Raw genomic sequence first — 18,319 nt, 5'->3', positions numbered from 1 at the left:
TGGGCTCAGCTGGGCACTAACCTGACAGAAAATGATGCTGTTTCTACATGTATGCATATAAGAGTCCATGTGTCTGATGTTTCAGCTTCTGTTGGGCCATTGCACCAGGTGGACACACAGGGTGGTCCTCAGTGTTCTGAATGGGCTGTGTGTTCCAGTCCTACAGGTTGTAATGCTGGTGCATATGCCGCTGTGTGTGTGTGTGTTAAAGTATGGTTCTCAGATATTATTGGCCTGCATTTCACGAGCAGCATGTTGAAGATCTATGCCCAGATATACTGCAAACAGCACAAAGATTGAGTGCAGTGTTGTAGGAATAAAGTGAAAGGTCCAGTCAGCTGTAGCACCGTCATGTTTGCCTGCAGCAGCTGCTTATTGCTGCTTTAACACGAGGAGGACACGCTGACACTGAGAGCTGAAGCTTCCTTTAACACGAGGAGGACACGCTGAGAGCTGAAGCTTCCTTTAACACGAGGAGGACACGCTGAGAGCTGAAGCTTCCTTTAACACGAGGAGGACACGCTGACGCTGAGAGCTGAAGCTTCCTTTAACACGAGGAGGACACGCTGAGAGCTGAGAGCTGAAGCTTCCTTTAACACGAGGAGGACACGCTGAGAGCTGAAGCTTCCTTTAACACGAGGAGGACACGCTGAGAGCTGAAGCTTCCTTTAACACGAGGAGGACACGCTGAGAGCTGAAGCTTCCTTTAACACGAGGAGGACACGCTGAGAGCTGAAGCTTCCTTTAACACGAGGAGGACACGCTGACGCTGAGAGCTGAAGCTTCCTTTAACACGAGGAGGACACGCTGAGAGCAGAAGCTTCCTTTAACACGAGGAGGACACGCTGAGAGCTGAAGCTTCCTTTAACACGAGGAGGACACGCTGAGAGCTGAAGCTTCCTTTAACACGAGGAGGACACGCTGAGAGCTGAAGCTTCCTTTAACACGAGGAGGACACGCTGAGAGCAGAAGCTTCCTTTAACACGAGGAGGACACGCTGAGAGCAGAAGCTTCCTTTAACACGAGGAGGACACGCTGAGAGCTGAAGCTTCCTTTAACACGAGGAGGACACGCTGAGAGCTGAAGCTTCCTTTAACACGAGGAGGACACGCTGAGAGCTGAAGCTTCCTTTAACACGAGGAGGACACGCTGAGAGCTGAAGCTTCCTTTAACACGAGGAGGACACGCTGAGAGCTGAAGCTTCCTTTAACACGAGGAGGACACGCTGACGCTGAGAGCTGAAGCTTCCTTTAACACGAGGAGGACACGCTGACGCTGAGAGCTGAAGCTTCCTTTAACACGAGGAGGACACGCTGAGAGCTGAAGCTTCCTTTAACACGAGGAGGACACGCTGAGAGCTGAAGCTTCCTTTAACACGAGGAGGACACGCTGAGAGCTGAAGCTTCCTTTAACACGAGGAGGACACGCTGAGAGCAGAAGCTTCCTTTAACACGAGGAGGACACGCTGAGAGCAGAAGCTTCCTTTAACACGAGGAGGACACGCTGAGAGCTGAAGCTTCCTTTAACACGAGGAGGACACGCTGAGAGCTGAAGCTTCCTTTAACACGAGGAGGACACGCTGAGAGCTGAAGCTTCCTTTAACACGAGGAGGACACGCTGAGAGCTGAAGCTTCCTTTAACACGAGGAGGACACGCTGAGAGCTGAAGCTTCCTTTAACACGAGGAGGACACGCTGAGAGCTGAAGCTTCCTTTAACACGAGGAGGACACGCGTTAACTGCGACACACGCAGACGACCTGGTTTCCGACCATAAACAGGCCTTTTAGCAGCATGGATGTGTTGACCTCTGAGGAGTTTAGCAGCATGAAGGGAGTTGACACTCTGAAAGTGAAAGGAATGCATGGTGGCTGGGTACTGGGTTCGCTGGCTTGTATATTTAGAATTCTTCTGATTCCCCACAGCTCATGACCATAGCTGAGAGTTTGAACGTCAATCAACAAATAAATGACGAGCTCCACCTTTCAGGTTTCTCGTCACCACGTTGGAGCGGTACAGAATCTCCAATACTGTGGAGGGTGCTGGACTCCCTCTTCTTCTTACCTCCCTAAGGAACAACATACTTAAACTCCTGCACTTGGTCTTAATTTAAAAAGGCCTCCTTGGAGTTGTCAGGGCTGCATGGTGGTGTGCTGGTTAGCACCGTCGCCTCACACCAAGAGGCTTCCAGGTCCAGTCCCCAGCTGATTCTTGCTGTGTGGAGTCTGCACGTTCTCCCCGTAAGAGTGGGTTCTCTGCGGGTACTCCGGCTTCCTCCCACTGTCCAAAGACATGGATGTGAGCTTCACTGGTGACTCCAAACTGGTTGTGTGTCTCTGTGTGGCCCTGGGATGGACTGGTGACCTGTCCAGGTGGACCCTGCCTCTCACCCAATGACAGCTGGCATGGGCGGACCTGAGTTGGATTAAGCGGTATGGAAAATGGAGTGGGCAGAATGAGTGGGATGCCGTCCAAACTGTTGGGATAGAGAAGAGTTTTTAGATGGAGTTAAAAGAAAATAATCCATATTAGCTTTTTATTGTTCTCAAAAATGATGCGCTCATTTTGAACTGATGTCAGAAGCAGATTGACATCACCTCTTCTTCTGAAACACAGGACCTCTGGAGACAGTGCACATGGCCGGCTGCTGTGGGTCATGTGATCTCTGTCCAATCAGAGTGAGAGCTTAGCTTGCCTTGGCTCCTTCTTGGTGAGTGTTGGATGGACAGTCAGTATCCCAACAAGATAACTGGCGCAATCCTTTTTTCCTTTCATTTGGATGAATTGACCCTGTAAGCATCATGTGGAAAATGACCTCACATTACTTTCATTATTCATTTCAGAGCCGCTCTCTGCCACTTGGAAAATTGGTTAGCCTACACATTTCTCTTTCAAAGATTTATTTGCTGACTCGGAGCAGCTCTCAAGCTTATAGACGGGTCGGTGTGAGGAACACAGAGAATCAGAGCAGAGCACCTTTATCACACAGCTCTCTGTGGGAAATATCTGCTCCTCAAAGGTCCATTGCATACAGGGACTGTAAGCTGAGCTCTGTGGCTGACGTGTGAGCCAGAATCCACACATCGGCGTGTCCAGAGCTGAGGCGCTCTGCTGTTGTGGCTAGAAGTGGAGGCTGGGAGCAGGCATAGGAAACTGAGATGCTTGTCTAACATTTCTGTTCAGTCATAACCAAGATCACGTTGTTACCATAACACACACACACACACACACACACACACACACAGACTCAGGAGCCAAAGCTTTAGAGCAGTCAGAGTCTAAGAGGAACAAGAGATGCTGAGAGCCTTGTTGAAGTTTGACAGGAGGGATGATACGCTCAGCCAGTCACTCTGCATGAAGCAGCCTCCAGCTGCTGGTGAGGATCGTTTTGCTGGGTTAAATGTTGCTCTGAGTCTCGGTGTTGCTTCTTGTTTAGCTCTGCAGGACTCACTCAACATGCAGTTCTCCTGTGAAGAACCCTAATATGAATGAGTGGTGCATTAAGAGGCACAAGCCTCCTTTTTGGGAAGAAACTTCTGCAGAATGAGAAAGCTGTTCTGTTTTCTGAGCTCCAGCTGAATTCTAAGCATCTGATTCGTACCACATCTGTGAAGTGCTGCCTAAAGAAGTCAAGGATAGTGGACTGAAGAACAAGGAAAGTGCATCTCTAGCTTGAATAATAAATGGGGAACATATTGTGGATGGAAAGGCGGGATGTGGTTCAGTAATAGTTGGGTTAAAATTTCTTCCTCTGCTAAATTGTTGGTCTGGCTTGTCTCTTTTTTTCCAAGGAAAGTTAATGAAAATGACATGTGAAGTCTAATGACTGACTTTTAAACGATCTGCAGGCAGAGAAGGCATATTATTATATTAGGCTGCTCCTGTGAGCATTAGCATGTTTCCTGGCAAAGTTCCACCCCTAGAAAAGCCTTCTGTTCACCGTGTGCGTGGTTAAAACATGTTAGCAACATCATAAGTGGGCTTTTTTGCGTTTAAAGGGTGGGTCAGAGAGGGAGAGACGGGCAGGAAGACCAGCACTGGATTTGAACCAGTGATGGCTGCAAATGGGCATTACCAACATGGGACGTGCTCCATACTGTTGTTTTTATTAGAGGTGAACTTACTGAGTAGTTCATTGAGAGAACAGTCCTTTACTTGAATTAAAAAGAGGATTCTCAATGTTCCTCCCACACTCATTTAAAGGGGACATCTTATTTTCCCGATCTTAAGAGCATATATTTCACCCGTCAAAGTCCTTTCCAGCTTTAAAAAGATCTCCGACACAATGCTACCCTCACAGTCTGACACCTCCAACCAGATCCTGGTTGGACTTGTGATTCCAGCGCAGCCCTTTCAGATCCTCTCTGCTCTGTCAGAGTTGTTTGACTGGTCTGCAGAGGAAGCCAAAGCTTAAAAGAAAGAACAGGAGAGTAAAAACAAAATGAGACCTTTGCCAACATGTTTTAACACACTACAAACTTCCACACTGGGTCTTCCAGCTCTCCATAGCTCCAGTGTTCCCACCAACTGTTGGTTGTTTGGGATCTTGGTGGAGATCTATCTGTGCAGAGCCAGACACAGCAGTGCAGTTTTTCAATTGTTATCATAAGCACTCATTGTCCATGAAGAAAGTTGGAGAAATATCAACTGAATGTGTCATTCCCACTGAACCTTTGGCAGTTCCTAGAACCTTTTCAGGAACGGGGCCGTTTTTTCCCGCATTCGCACATACAGGAACTCGGGACCACTTCCCTTGGTGGTCGGTAGCTCCGCCCCTTGGGGGTTGGTAGCTCCGCCCCTTGTCATGTTGTCAGGCTGAAATGTTTCCTGATACGACACGGACACAACCTTGGCGTGTTTAATAAGTTAAACCTCCACGTGGTCTCCTTTGTCTGCGGCGCTCTGCTCTCCTTCCTTCATGAAACCAAGAAGTATGGCCTGCGCTCCATCCTTCGTCTCCTGACTCTCTCTGTGAGCTCTTCCAGCCTCCATGTTAGACGCCCGATGTGATCGTCCATGATTAATATCACCATCATGCAGACCATGAACACGGTGGCCTCCCCGCTCTCCATGTTAGCTTCTTTGTGGTGTTTTTTCTTCTCTTCTCACTTTTACCGGGTTTTGTTTTGTTCTGTTTTGTTGTTGAATGTGGCGCTAAAGTAACACGTCGCTGTCACAGACGGCTGTGTCGCATCAGTCCCGACTCATGTGGGAATGCAGACTGAAACAGTTCCCCTGGGGAAGGGTAGTTATCAGAACGGAATTCGAGGAGGACCGTTCTTGTCCGAATGCGGCTAATGAATATTGAAAAGTGTGTATTCAAATATTTGGTTGGATCTATCCACCTGAATAGATGACATATCATTTTAATTATATTTTGGAAACCTCACTCACTTACACCCCCATGTGACCACCAGAAGTTGACTTAAAGGAGAAGTTCACTATTTAAGACCTCGAGTCCCAGTTGCAGCTTGTTTATCAAGAATAAGAAATGAGGAGACCATTTTCACAACAATAGCTCATTTCTATCCATTTTGGCTGTTTTCGCTGGTCCATCCTGCTGCTACAGACAGGGTTCCATTGGGCACTCTGTTCAATGTCCTTAAAACAATACTAATGTTAATCTTGAAGAAAAGGTCAACTCACCGGGTGGTTCGTGGATGTTCCTGTGTGTCCCAAAAAAAATTGCGTTGTGAAATAAAAGTTATTTCTTGCTTTATTTAGCATTTTGTAATCCAATTGTATTCCATTTGGAAGACTTTTCACTTTAACTTTCACTGTCAGATCTCTGCGCCAGGGTGCGTTCTGGAGCTTCCAGCGGCCACTCGCGCATCCAATCCGCTCTCCAGCACCCTCCTCGGAGGCTAGAGCCTCAGACTCAAATATAGAGTGGATGTTTACGTGCGTCGTGATTTAGCATGAAAAATAGTTCCTGAACAGCAAAGAACACGGATTACACGGATGGAAAACCATAAAATGCGCCGACATTTTTTTTTTTTAATACCACGAACCACCCGGTGAGTTGACCTTTTCTTTAAAATTAACATTAGTATTGTTTTAAGGACATTGAACAGAGTGCCCAATGGAACCCTGTCTGTAGCAGCAGGATGGACCAGCGAAAACAGCCAAAATGGATAGAAATGAGCTATTGTTGTGAAAATGGTCTCCTCATTTCTTATTCTTGATAAACAAGCTGCAACTGGGACTCAAGGTCTTAAATAGTGAACTTCTCCTTTAATGAGTTCTGCCATGCATTAAGATTTGATCATTTTCACTAAAAACATCAAAAACAGAGTATTTGACTGGGCAGGTTTCAAGGATTCATTCATTCATTTCAGGATTCTTTTGTTGGCCTGGAAAAAAAGCTAAAGACCAATTAAACCAATGAATGCATCCAATGAAGAAAGAGCTTCTGTATTTCCTGCTGAGTTCCTGATCAAAGGGTTGTCCTTCATGTCTCCATCAGCTCCAGGAAATCTACTCTGTTTGTGAATTTGAAACCCAGTTCACCTGTATCATTCCTCCGACGCCCCTCCCACCCGTATCATTCCTCCAAGGCCCCTCCCACTCCACTTGTGGACGCTGCTCGTGCATAAAGAGCAGCAGAGAGCAGTGGACATTGGTCCCCTGTCATTAGGCTGCACACACACACATGTAGTGCCTCCCCAGCCTCTGGGCTCCCGGCGTATCTTTGCTCCACACACACATCTGTGTGTCTTCCACAGCTATGATTAAGGCGTCAGTGCAGCTCTCACTGTGCCCTGCCCTGGATCAAGTTACCCTGCCATTACTCAGTCGTTCCCCGTGCGAGGGTGCTCCATGTGAGGCGTGCTGGAGCCCGCTCGCTGCTGGCCTCTCCGGACCTGCAGACGAGCTCGGTTCAACCACAGACGCCCCTGGTCGGTGGAGTCGCTCCAGCTGTGGCACAGGCTCTGGAAAATGATTCACAGCGGCAGGCAGAGGGGTTAGTAGAGTTTCAGATCCGTGTTTTCATGTTGGATTCAGGCTGCTTTCATCTGGCTGCAGGACAAGCAGGACAAGCAGGACAAAGTGCATCTGAAATGGTTCTTGCTGTTGCACCCACAACACAAGACAGTTAGTTGGCAGTGAGACACAGGACAGCGAGACACATGGCGGTGAGACACAGGGCAGTGTGAGACACAGGACAGCGAGACGCAGGGCAGTGAGACACGGGACAGCGAGACACAGGGCAGTGAGACACAGGGCAGTGAGACACAGGACAGCGAGACACAGGGCAGTGAGACACAGGGCAGTGTGAGACACAGGGCAGTGAGACACAGGGCAGTGTGAGACACAGGACAGCGAGACACAGGGCAGTGAGACACGGGACAGCGAGACACAGGGCAGTGAGACACAGGGCAGTGTGAGACACAGGACAGCGAGACACGGGACAGCGAGACACGGGGCAGCGAGACACAGGGCAGTGCGAGACACAGGGCAGGGTGAGACACAGGGCAGTGTGAGACACAGGACAGCGAGACACGGGACAGCGAGACACAGGGCAGTGAGACACGGGGCAGCGAGACACGGGGCAGTGAGACACGGGACAGCGAGACACGGGACAGCGAGACACAGGGCGGTGAGACACAGGGCAGTGAGACACGGGACAGCGAGACACAGGGCAGTGCGACACACGACAGTGAGACACAGGTTTGTGGGCCTGATGGTTTTATCACACATAGACTAATTCGTGGCAGTGCGCCACAGATTAAACACCGGCCGCCACATATTGCGTTTCATTATTATTTTTTTTTTTAACACTATTTAAAAAAATACTCGTATTCATTAAGCTGCATTTCCTTGCTGCTCTCCCTCCGTCTCTCTGTCCCTCGCGTCTCTCTCGCATAGCCTACTCACACACACAGCCCCTCCCCTCCGTGCTTCCCTGGAAGCGTGGAAGCTTGCTATCTCAGCGTCGCAACGAAAGGTTGGTATCACGTGCACCTTTATAAAATCACACATTAAAAAGTCCTATAAAAATATTTTATATTTTGAATACAATGTTGTCCCGTCCCGTCCCGACCCATGGCAAACACGCGATTACGCCTTCTTTATAAAGTTAACTAGTCGCAAGTTTGTCGTAAAAATAAATAAATAAATAATGTAGTTGGGTTGTCGAGGTCTAAACACTAGCAGCTGTGAATCAAATAAAGTAGTGTTTTTAAACTCTTACTCTGAATGTTTGCTGCTTCAATCCAGATGAGTATTGAAAAATATTTTCCGCGATTGAAAGAGAGACGTGCGTGTTGAGGATGAGGAGCAGCCTGAACCGGAGGTATCAGTCTGAAACAGCTGAACAGTCCCACCAGTGTAATTAGCTATGTTATTCATTTGTTTACAATGAAGATGTGAAAATCTGCAGATAAGCCGCACCTGTGTCACCCACCGTGACACAGGTGTCACACATCCTTACGTCCCCCATAATTTTCCTTGATGGAGAAATTATCCAGGTTCTTAACTCCCAATGTGACATATAGCCTATGTCACATTACAGATCTCTGACAGTGGGGGGTGGTATTCTGGAAAAAAATTCTGAAATGGGTTCTATGTGGTCTATTTAGTCTGTGTTATAACCCCCTTAATTTTCATTCAAGTAGAAATGGGTCTGGGTTCTTATGGGTTAATACAGTAAAGTTTTGTGTGACCAATTATTAACGAAGGAATTATTTTGGAGAATTTTAATTTTTTACACCCCCCACCACCACCACCACCACCACCACCACCACACATTGGCTTCACATCTGTGGGAAACACTGTTTATGGATGTAATGTCGGTTCTTTGAGGAGTGAAACGTCTTGTTAAACCTCCCTCTGGCCTGTTCTCATAAAAGCTAGTGATGCAGGGCAGTAGGATGAAGGCCATGCAGTCCTGTTACCCTCCCAGGGCAGTAGGATGAAGGCCATGCAGTCCTGTTACCCTGCCAGGGCAGTAGGATGAAGGCCATGCTGTTACCCTGCACAATGGGATGGGACCTGCTCCACCAAAGCAAGACGCTGCACAGACTTTCTCACCTGATTAATACCTGCTGATAAAAGCTCTCATTTCTGGTGATCAGTGAGAGTGTGGGAGAAGAATGTCATGACATCCTAATTACATCGTGTGCCTTGTTGACTGGTTCATATGAATAATGTTTATAGTTAGAATGAGCTTGTTTATGATTACGGCGAAAGCTAGGCGCCTCCAGAGAGGGCCACGTACGCTTGTTATGACCCAAGACAGTATAAAAGGGTGTCGCAAAATGAACTCGGTGGACATTTTGTGAACATTCTGTATGCATATTTGCTGTGACGGTTTGTTCAATAAATCCCCAATGGACGGCTGACTGACGCGTATTCGACTCCTTTTCTCCACAACATAATGGTGACCCCGAATTCGTGAGATTTTGCATCTGGATCCCGGAGGAGCATGTCCTCTGTGCCCCGACAGCCGACATCAGCTGTGATCCGATCCTCCCGAGCAGGTCATCAAACTGGGTCCTGGTGAGCCTGAAATACCGCTGGAAGCGGCCGTCATCCAGACGCAAATCCTGGAGAAGGCGGTGATGTCACTGACCCAGACACGACTCCATTTCAGCTGCGGAGCGCCTGTCCATCTGTCTCCATGTCACTGTCGTCCAGAATCTCAACGCTGATAGGCTGTCTGACGCGAATATTTCGCCAAAGTTGGATTTTTTTAACTCGCGCGGATTCGCATCTTTTCACTCGCGCGGCGGCATTCGCCTCATTGCGCCGCCGGCTCGTATCCGCGTCTATTCGCGTCATTGCATTGCCTTTGTATGTAATCACGTCGCGCGAACGATTCCGGTGTGAACGCACCGTAAGAGGAGATCATTGGTAACTTTCGGCAGTGCAGTTTCTGTGCTATGATGCACTCCATCCGGTTCGTCGTTCTCGGCACACAGACACACGCACGCACACACATGCATGCACACACGCACACAGACACACACGCATACGCACACACATGCACACGCACATGACAGTACCTTTTCTTCTTCCTTCTGTGATTAGCTGAATGTTGCATCGATCCTCTGAGCTGAGGCAGCCATATTTATCACACGGTGAGTGGAGCGTGCAGGGAGCTGCAGCGGCCGTCTCCCCTTCATTGGAAAACCATAAACACAAGTCTGTGGAATGTGTCAATGTAATATAAGTTGGCAAAGAGAGGAGTGCAGGAAAAGGCAAAGGGGTTAGTAAGCCAGAGCTTTATGGGGAAAAAAGAGCCCACCTTCAGCAAAAGCTGATGTATATCAATGTCACAAGTGCAGGATGGGGGGCTTTAAAATTGGAGCAAGAGCCTGTGAGCAGGGAATCTGCCCCTGAATCGCAGCTAATGAACTAAGTAATTAAGATCTTTGATCAGAGAGGAGACAGAATTCTGTGTTCATTCAAAAGGAAAATTCCTTCTACTCATGAAAGTTTCCCACCTTTTCCATCACTGGGGACATCTGTTGAAGAGAGTAAGGCAACGTTACGGCCCGTTCCATGCATTGGTTAAACATGTGTTAACACGAGTGAATTTCTTTCAGGAAATCTTGTCACTCCGAGGGCATGTTTCAATGTTTCTATAGTGGCCACACTGACTGTTATCTTATTTTAATGTGGCAACTGACAAATTTAGGAGCTTGTAGGCTGTATCATCTGTGTGTGCTGCCGAAATGACTCCCTCTCTTTATGATGGATGCTAGTATTCTACCTCCACAAGCTGCATGGATCTCTGTGGGTACCACATTGATATCAGGACATTTCATATAGTGGCCAATGGATGCACTTGATGAGCGAGAACAAGGCCAGTGGGCTCGGTCTGGTTTATGTGCTGCTGACTTCTCCAATGCTCCCTCATTTTCATTCCCAGCTGCTTCTGGAGGTGGAATGGTCAGTGAAGGGTTGCCTCACTGTCTCGTGTCATGTGATCAGTCACTAGCCCCTTTCACACTGAGGAATAACCTGCGTTTAATCCGCGAATTTAGCGTGTCCGCTGTTCCTTTCACACTGCCGACCCGGGCTGGCGTGTCAACTCGACTCGCCTTTCGACCCGCGTCGGACCCTAGTCTTTTTGCCGAGTTTGGTGTGAAAGCAATTGACGCGGTTCGGACGTGGGCGTGGCGTGACGTGAGGAGTTTAAAAGACAGAATGGACAGCTGATTCAGAACAACAGCGACAGGTGAGGACAAGTTTTACTCTGTTTTAGCCTACATCAAGTTCGAGACATTTTTGAAGATGGCCAACTGGGAGACAAGGAGGTCTGCGAGCTCCTCAGCCTCCGAGCAGAGGACGTTATTTACCACCACATTTCGGGGACTATAGTGCTCTTGTATTCTCCGCATATGTTCTTCGGCGGCATCCCACGTTGTAACCATCCACACCCCGTAAAATAACATCTCCATGAACTGCATATACAATTGCAAAAACGAGTCCTCAAGGTGTATTTAACCCTACCTCCGACGCATGGCTTGTGCCTACGTCATTGTACACGCCCAGCATTTTATGTGTTTCGTGTGACGCTCTGCCACTAGGCAACGCCCCCTGAACTCGGCTTCAGGCGACACGGGTCACCACCAACACGCCAAGCGTTCACATTGCTCTACGCGGGTCGAAGGTGCAATTTGGACCCGCTAAGGTAGCGGGTCGCAGTGTGAAAGGGGCTATTGATTAGATGGTGGAACAGTCATGAGTTTAGATCATACTTTATGATCTAAAGAATGAGCGTATTTCCGTATTTTTGGCCAGCAGTGTGGTCCTGAGGATAGAGATGATGCCTTGCATGTTGACAGCTGTTGGATGAATTCCATTTTCACATCTTCCAAAGAGATTGTGTGCTTGTTTGTCTGTTTGTTCTCCATCTTGGAGGTGGTTAAAGGATAAGACCGGTTTTTTGACATTGGGCCCTTGATTTCACATTATAACATGATGTTCTACTCACCCCTGCTTGTTGTTGGTCATTTGGAGCTGTTCCGAAGATATTCGCGAGGCGTCTGGCTGCTCTCTTGAGATATTCGGCCATGAAACGGTTTCCTATGGGCAAGCTTATACAGGCACAAACTATGCTGTTTATAATTTATTAATTACTCTACACTAGCACTGATAACGTGGAGGTGCGTCGTTTACTTAAAAAAATCCGGGTTACTAATTTTGAATTTTAGCCGAATGAATAAATAGGCAGCAGGTCTGTGGGCTGTCTGTGGCAGTAGCACGACAAGGACGTCAGTAACACCCACTTTAGGACAAAAAAAAATCAAAATTACAATAACCCGGATATTTTTAAGTAAGCGACGCACCTCCACGTTATCAGTGCTAATGTACAGTAATTAATAAATTATAAACAGCATAGTTTGTGCCTGTATAAGCTTGCCCATAGGAAACCGTTTCATGGCCGAATATCTCGAGAGCAGCAAGACGCCTCGCGAATATCTTCGGAACAGCTCCAAATGACCAACAACAAGCAGGGGTGAGTAGAACATCATGTTATAATGTGAAATCAAGGGCCCAATGTCAAAAAACCGGTCTTATCCTTTAACTTAAGATGTTAAGGCAGATCTTGATCCATCATGGTGGAACAGTGTGACTTGTAAGAAGCTTTTTGGAAACCTGGTTACATATAACGCATTGCTCAGGAGAAACCCAACTCTTCCCATCCCTGATGAGAGATGGATGGAAAAATAGATATACTTTATTAATCCCAAGGGGAAATTGTGGGATGTCCTTAATGATGAGGACACCATCATATGACTCCAGGTGTTTGTATTGACTCTCAGGCCACTTTCTCCCAATCTATCAGCAGTTTGTGTGGAATGGGACTTGGACGTGACGGATGCCCGTCCCATATGAGATGAGCTCTGTGAGGAGCAGTGCCTGGATACAGCTCAGAGGAGACGGGACGGATGCTGCATGTTTTACTTCCCTACCTATCTGTTTGAACTGCTGATAGCTATCATGCATGCATTCACCAGAAAACTGTTCAGTTCAGTTTTATTGATATTGTGCCAAATCCCAACAAACGTCATCTCAAGGCACTTGAATGGACTGCATAATTGAGGTTGTGGTGAGCCAGCTGTGCAGTCTGAGGGGCTGAATAAGTAGCTGAAGGTGAATGGCTTTCAGAAACCCAGGCTTTTCTGAACAGAGTGCATGTTGCAACAACACAAATGTATTAACAAACACTCCATAACTTCCAGTTAACTTGTCAAACTCAAACAAACCATAGATAAGCTACATGGTCATGGCCCTCACCCCATTAGTCAGAGGAGTAACGGGACAAAAAGTCCACAATGACATTCTTGTGTCCTGGTCTATATTGGACCTGAAAACAAAAGTACCGTCTGGTAATTCTGACATTTGTGTCTTTCATACTATGGATCCACTGCAAAGCACGATGATCAGTTTGGAAAACAAACTCCCTACCTACCAGTCAGATAGACTTTCAAAGGGTCCACAGGCCATTTAGTAGCTGCTGCTTCCTGTTCAGTGGTTGAATCCCTTTTTATCTCTTGGGAACGGTTTTCGACTGCTGTACTGCACTTCCTGTCCTTGCAGGGACGCAGCTCGTAGACCTCCTTCTGAAGCATCAGTTTGCACTGTAAAAGGAAGAGTGGCATCTGGACACTGCATCTGTGGACGGTCCTGTTGAAAGCAGAACCTCAACAGCACCCAAACTCCCCTGTCATGAATGTTTCCCATCAGCATTAAGTCTGGAGCAGATTCTGTGAAGGCTGTTCTCTCACGCAGCCCCTCTGGAAAGTGTCCGTGTTGTGCTCAGCTCCGTGTAGTGCCACAACATTTCCACTCATGTTTCATCTCAGTCTTTGCAGTATTCTATGCCTAAAGACAAACCAGGTCAAGTCAGTGATGGAGAATTGGAAGCTGAGTCTGTGTTGGCCTCAGTGGTATCATATTCGAGCTTTGGGTCTTCAGAGATCGACCCTGTGAACGCTGATGTGGGCAGACAACACAGTCCCAAAGGGAAGTGTAGCGGGTCTCTCCAGGTTCTTGAAAAGTATTCATGTGAAATTCTTCATCACTCCTAAATACTCACAAATGCTCCCTTTACAGTAACCTATACTGTTTAAATTCATCACATTGACAAGATGACTTCCTCTTCTTTTTCCTCCCAGCCTACAAGGGGTTACTCTCCATGTTTCCTGTCCAATTCCCAGAGCGCCAGCTTGGTTCAGATTGCGTTCTTGATGTCAGACATTCCCAGGCTCCTATAACCTTCTAGTTTGCCTCAGTCCAAGAAATGTCCCAGGTGAACAAGTGGGCGAACCTCCTGTTTTTAGGGATAAAATCTGTAAAAAATAGTTTCTCACAGAGGGTGGGAGATGGATGGAGGGACTGGGGAAGCAGGGAGCTGTGTGATGGGAAAGCATTCCTTCTTTGCATTCCATTCAGCTGGTGTAAGGCTGTGGGAAAGCACATTTTCCCCACCACGCTTCATTTAAGATGGTGTTTCTTGTGAATAAGGCTGAATTGAAGCTGAAGGTTTGATGGTGGCAAACAGCAGTCAGTCAGGAACATACTTCTTTAACTCGTTAACATGTTTCTTTCCACCCACGGCTCCTTCCCAGTTCTTCCCTCTTTAGGCATCTGATGGATGGCTGCGTGGTGTTATCTCATGGCAGTCGGCACAGCCTGCACACCAGGCAGAAAACCAGTTGGATCCAGGCTGTGCATATCTGTGTGGAGGCTGCAGCGTGGATGTGACCCAGGAGCAGAGCCGGGCCAGGGTGGGCTATATTTAGCCCAGCCATGATCAGGCTAATTGCCCTCCCAGGCCTAATCATTTCCAGGCTCTGCGGCTCACACACGACCAGAGGGGAGGCCAAACACCCACTAACCTCATGTTAAAGGGATGCTGGTATCAATGGGGCTGTCAGAGTGCTCCACAGACGAGACAAATTAGCACAATGAGCTTCCTCCTCACATGCTTTCAGATGCTCTCTAAGAGGATTGGATTGAAGGGTCCAGTATTTCTGTCTGCTGCAGTGTATTAATTGAATATGTTTCCTTCTACTGTATCCCTAATGGGAAGAGTCTTGGCAGCATCCTGTACAGGCGACACTGTGATGTTGCCTTCAGTTCATCCCCTCCATTGAACAGTGCTGTGAATGATGATTCCCTCCACTGCAGCCGGCTCGGCTCCGCAGCAGGGCCTCCACGCTGCTGGAGGGGCCTCAGCTTTACGTGGTGGTGATGGAAAAGTTTACTTTCTGGTGCTTTGTTCTCACCACCCACTGCCTGAATTCCTGTTTGTGTCAAACTATGCTGCTTCCTGTCCATGAGTTGGGCGTGTGTCAGAGGATGAGGGGTTGGAGGGGTCAACAGGTTGGTTCACCTCTCTGCCTGCTCAACAGCCCAAAGCTTCATTACCCATCTAGTTGCCACATCCATGCTGGGTGATGGGGATTTCCTGGAACTTTTCCACTATGCACACCTGGAGTCATAGACCAGGCGGTCTTCCACTGATGGAGACTTGTTAATGGGCTGTTGGTGAGAGGGTGGCTCAGCCTGCACAGCGCCCACTCATTTCTTAGATGAGCTTGAAAAAAAGGCTGTGACACAACTGAGCACCTGTGGGACTTTGGGGTGACATCTCAGAGAATTTAATGTGGGTGGCCGTCTCTCCAGTGAAGCTCCAGATGGTGAAATGATCATGGAAACCTCATATTAACGCCACATTCTAATTAGGGTAATACCTTTGCATCACAAAATTGTTCTCCAGGAAAAGTCAGACCTCACAATCGCTTGGTATGATTTTCTCTCCCTTCGTATCACTGCGTGCTGCCGACAGCCGCGCCTGTTACAATGTTTGCTGCTTGGAAGCAGGGGACTGCTCGGTCTGCACTTCGGTCTGTACGGTCTGCGCTTCGGTCTGTGCGGTCTACACTTCGGTCTGCGCTTCGGTCTGCGCTTCGGTCTGTACGGTCTGCGCTTCGGTCTGCGCTTCGGTCTGCGCTTCGGTCTGTACGGTCTGCGCTTCGGTCTGCACTTCGGTCTGTACTTCGGTCTGCACTTCGGTCTGTACTTCGGTCTGTACGGTCTGCGCTTCGGTCTGCGCTTCGGTCTGCACTTCGGTCTGCGCTTCGGTCTGCGCTTCGGTCTGTACGGTCTGCGCTTCGGTCTGCACTTCGGTCTGTACGGTCTGCGCTTCGGTCTGTACGGTCTGCGCTTCGGTCTGCGCTTCGGTCTGCGCTTCGGTCTGTACGGTCTGCGCTTCGGTCTGCGCTTCGGTCTGCGCTTCGGTCTGCGCTTCGGTCTGTACTTCGGTCTGTACTTCGGTCTGTACGGTCTGCACTTCGGTCTGTACTTCAGTCTGTACGGTCTGCGCTTCGGTCTGCGCTTCAGTCTGCGCTTCGGTCTGTACGGTCTGCGCTTCGGTCTGCGCTTCGGTCTGCGCTTCGGTCTGCGCTTCGGTCTGCGCTTCAGTCTGCGCTTCGGTCTGCGCTTCAGTCTGCGCTTCGGTCTGTACGGTCTGCGCTTCGGTCTGCACTTCGATCTGTACGGTCTGCGCTTCGGTCTGCACTTCGATCTGTACGGTCTGCGCTTCGGTCTGCACTTCGGTCTGTACGGTCTGCGCTTCGGTCTGTGCGGTCTGCACTTCGGTCTGTACGGTCTGCGCTTCGGTCTGCGCTTCGGTCTGCGCTTCGGTCTGTACGGTCTGCGCTTCGGTCTGCGCTTCGGTCTGTACGGTCTGCGCTTCGGTCTGCGCTTCGGTCTGCACAGTCTACCCAGCACGCAGTGATACGAAGGGAGAAAAAAGTGCCAAGCGATGTAGTTCAACCATTTCAGGTGTTGTCTCCTCTTCATTAATGCATATTGACGGTGCGGGTTGAGACGCTGTTCTGAGATTAATTCTCATCTCATATCAGTCTCAAAGGGGTTTGATGTGGTGATAAATAGGGATGCTCCGATCGATCGGCCGCCTATCGTGATCGGCCGATAAGGACCCTAAACAGGATGATCGGTGGGCTCTGGAAGTTGCCGATCAGAAAAGCCGATCGCATATTTAAAAAAAAAAAAAAAAAAAATGTTTTGTTTTGTTTTTTTTTCTTTTTACCCGAGACTGTTTTTCTCCGCGTGACTTTGTATGAAATTATCAATGAGATATGATATATGAATTAAACGGTTTTCTTTCCCGCGTGTGACGTAACTTACCGGCGACTGTTTTATGAAAAACAAGCGCGAGGAAAACAAACCCCCCCAACCGTCACTCAGCTCACCGTCAGTGAAACGTTTGAACGCCTGGAGCCGTAGGGACAGTAAAAGGTGGAGGGATATAACAAAAACGCTTATGGAATTCATTGGACTTGACGAGCAGCCTCTGTCTGTGGTGGAGGGACACGGGGTTCCGACGGTTGTTATCGTGCCTGGAGGAGCCACGCTATGCCCCCCCTCCCGGACGTAAATACCTAACGGATGTATGTCTCCCTCAGCTGTACGAGACATTATACACACTTTTGAGAGACAATGTCACATCAATCAGTTTTACAACTGATATTTGGAGTTCGAGTGCATGTCACATGTCGATGTTAAGTTTAACAGCGCATTTCATCGACCCGAACTCCCAGCGACACAACCTCGTACTGCACTGCCAAGAATTCACACACAGCCGACGCTTTAGCAGGAGCCTTTGGACGTATGTAATACATTTCAGTTGCTTATTCTTACTTGCTTATTCCCTCATAGTTAAGGTCTAGTTGTTGGTTTGTGCCAATGTTTTTTAAAAATGTTAAGGTTATTTAAAAACTGTGCTTTTTCTTATATATCGTTGTGAGGGAATAAGCAAGTAAGAATGAGCAACCGAATACATTTTGGTTGCTTATTCCCTCAGTTAAGGTTTAGTTGTTGGTTATCTATTGCTCTTGAAAGGGCATGTAATGTTTACATAAATAAAAAGCTGATGGTGGTACATAAATGTCTTTATTATTTATTTTAGTACAAATATGTTTTTTTTAACACTTTAAGTGGTGCACATGGCTAGATTGTAAATACACAACATTGAGGATTTTTATTATTCGCCCATCGATTTTGTGATCGGTATCGGCAGATTTAGGATTCCTGTGATCGGTGATCGGATCGGCGCCCAAAAATGCTGATCGGAGCATCCCTAGTGATAAAGAAAGGCTTCACATGATTTTCAAATTCTTGAATCTATTTTGACAAAGTGTATGTTTGCATTTAGAAAAACCAGCTGCTTCTTCCTCAGGTACTCTAACCCATCCAAGTGAAGGGATGCTTTTTCCTTAAATCAGGAGGGTTCTGTTTTGAGAGTCAGGCCAACCTATAGAATAAGGACAGCTTACTA

The 18,319-nt window shown here is 47.9% G+C and overlaps 1 protein-coding gene across 4 annotated transcripts in view; it reads left to right on the top strand.

The window, feature by feature from the left end:
* The window catches only part of znf438 (zinc finger protein 438), a 49,482-nt gene that overhangs the window by 739 nt on the left and 30,424 nt on the right, over positions 1–18,319 (top strand). The window lies entirely within an intron of this gene.

This window comes from Odontesthes bonariensis, chromosome 20 (assembly GCF_027942865.1).
Source record: "Odontesthes bonariensis isolate fOdoBon6 chromosome 20, fOdoBon6.hap1, whole genome shotgun sequence".
In the NCBI taxonomy this organism is placed as follows: domain Eukaryota; kingdom Metazoa; phylum Chordata; class Actinopteri; order Atheriniformes; family Atherinopsidae; genus Odontesthes; species Odontesthes bonariensis.
The sequence above is the reverse complement of the archived record's forward strand: the minus strand, read 5'-3'. Positions and strand labels throughout refer to the sequence as shown.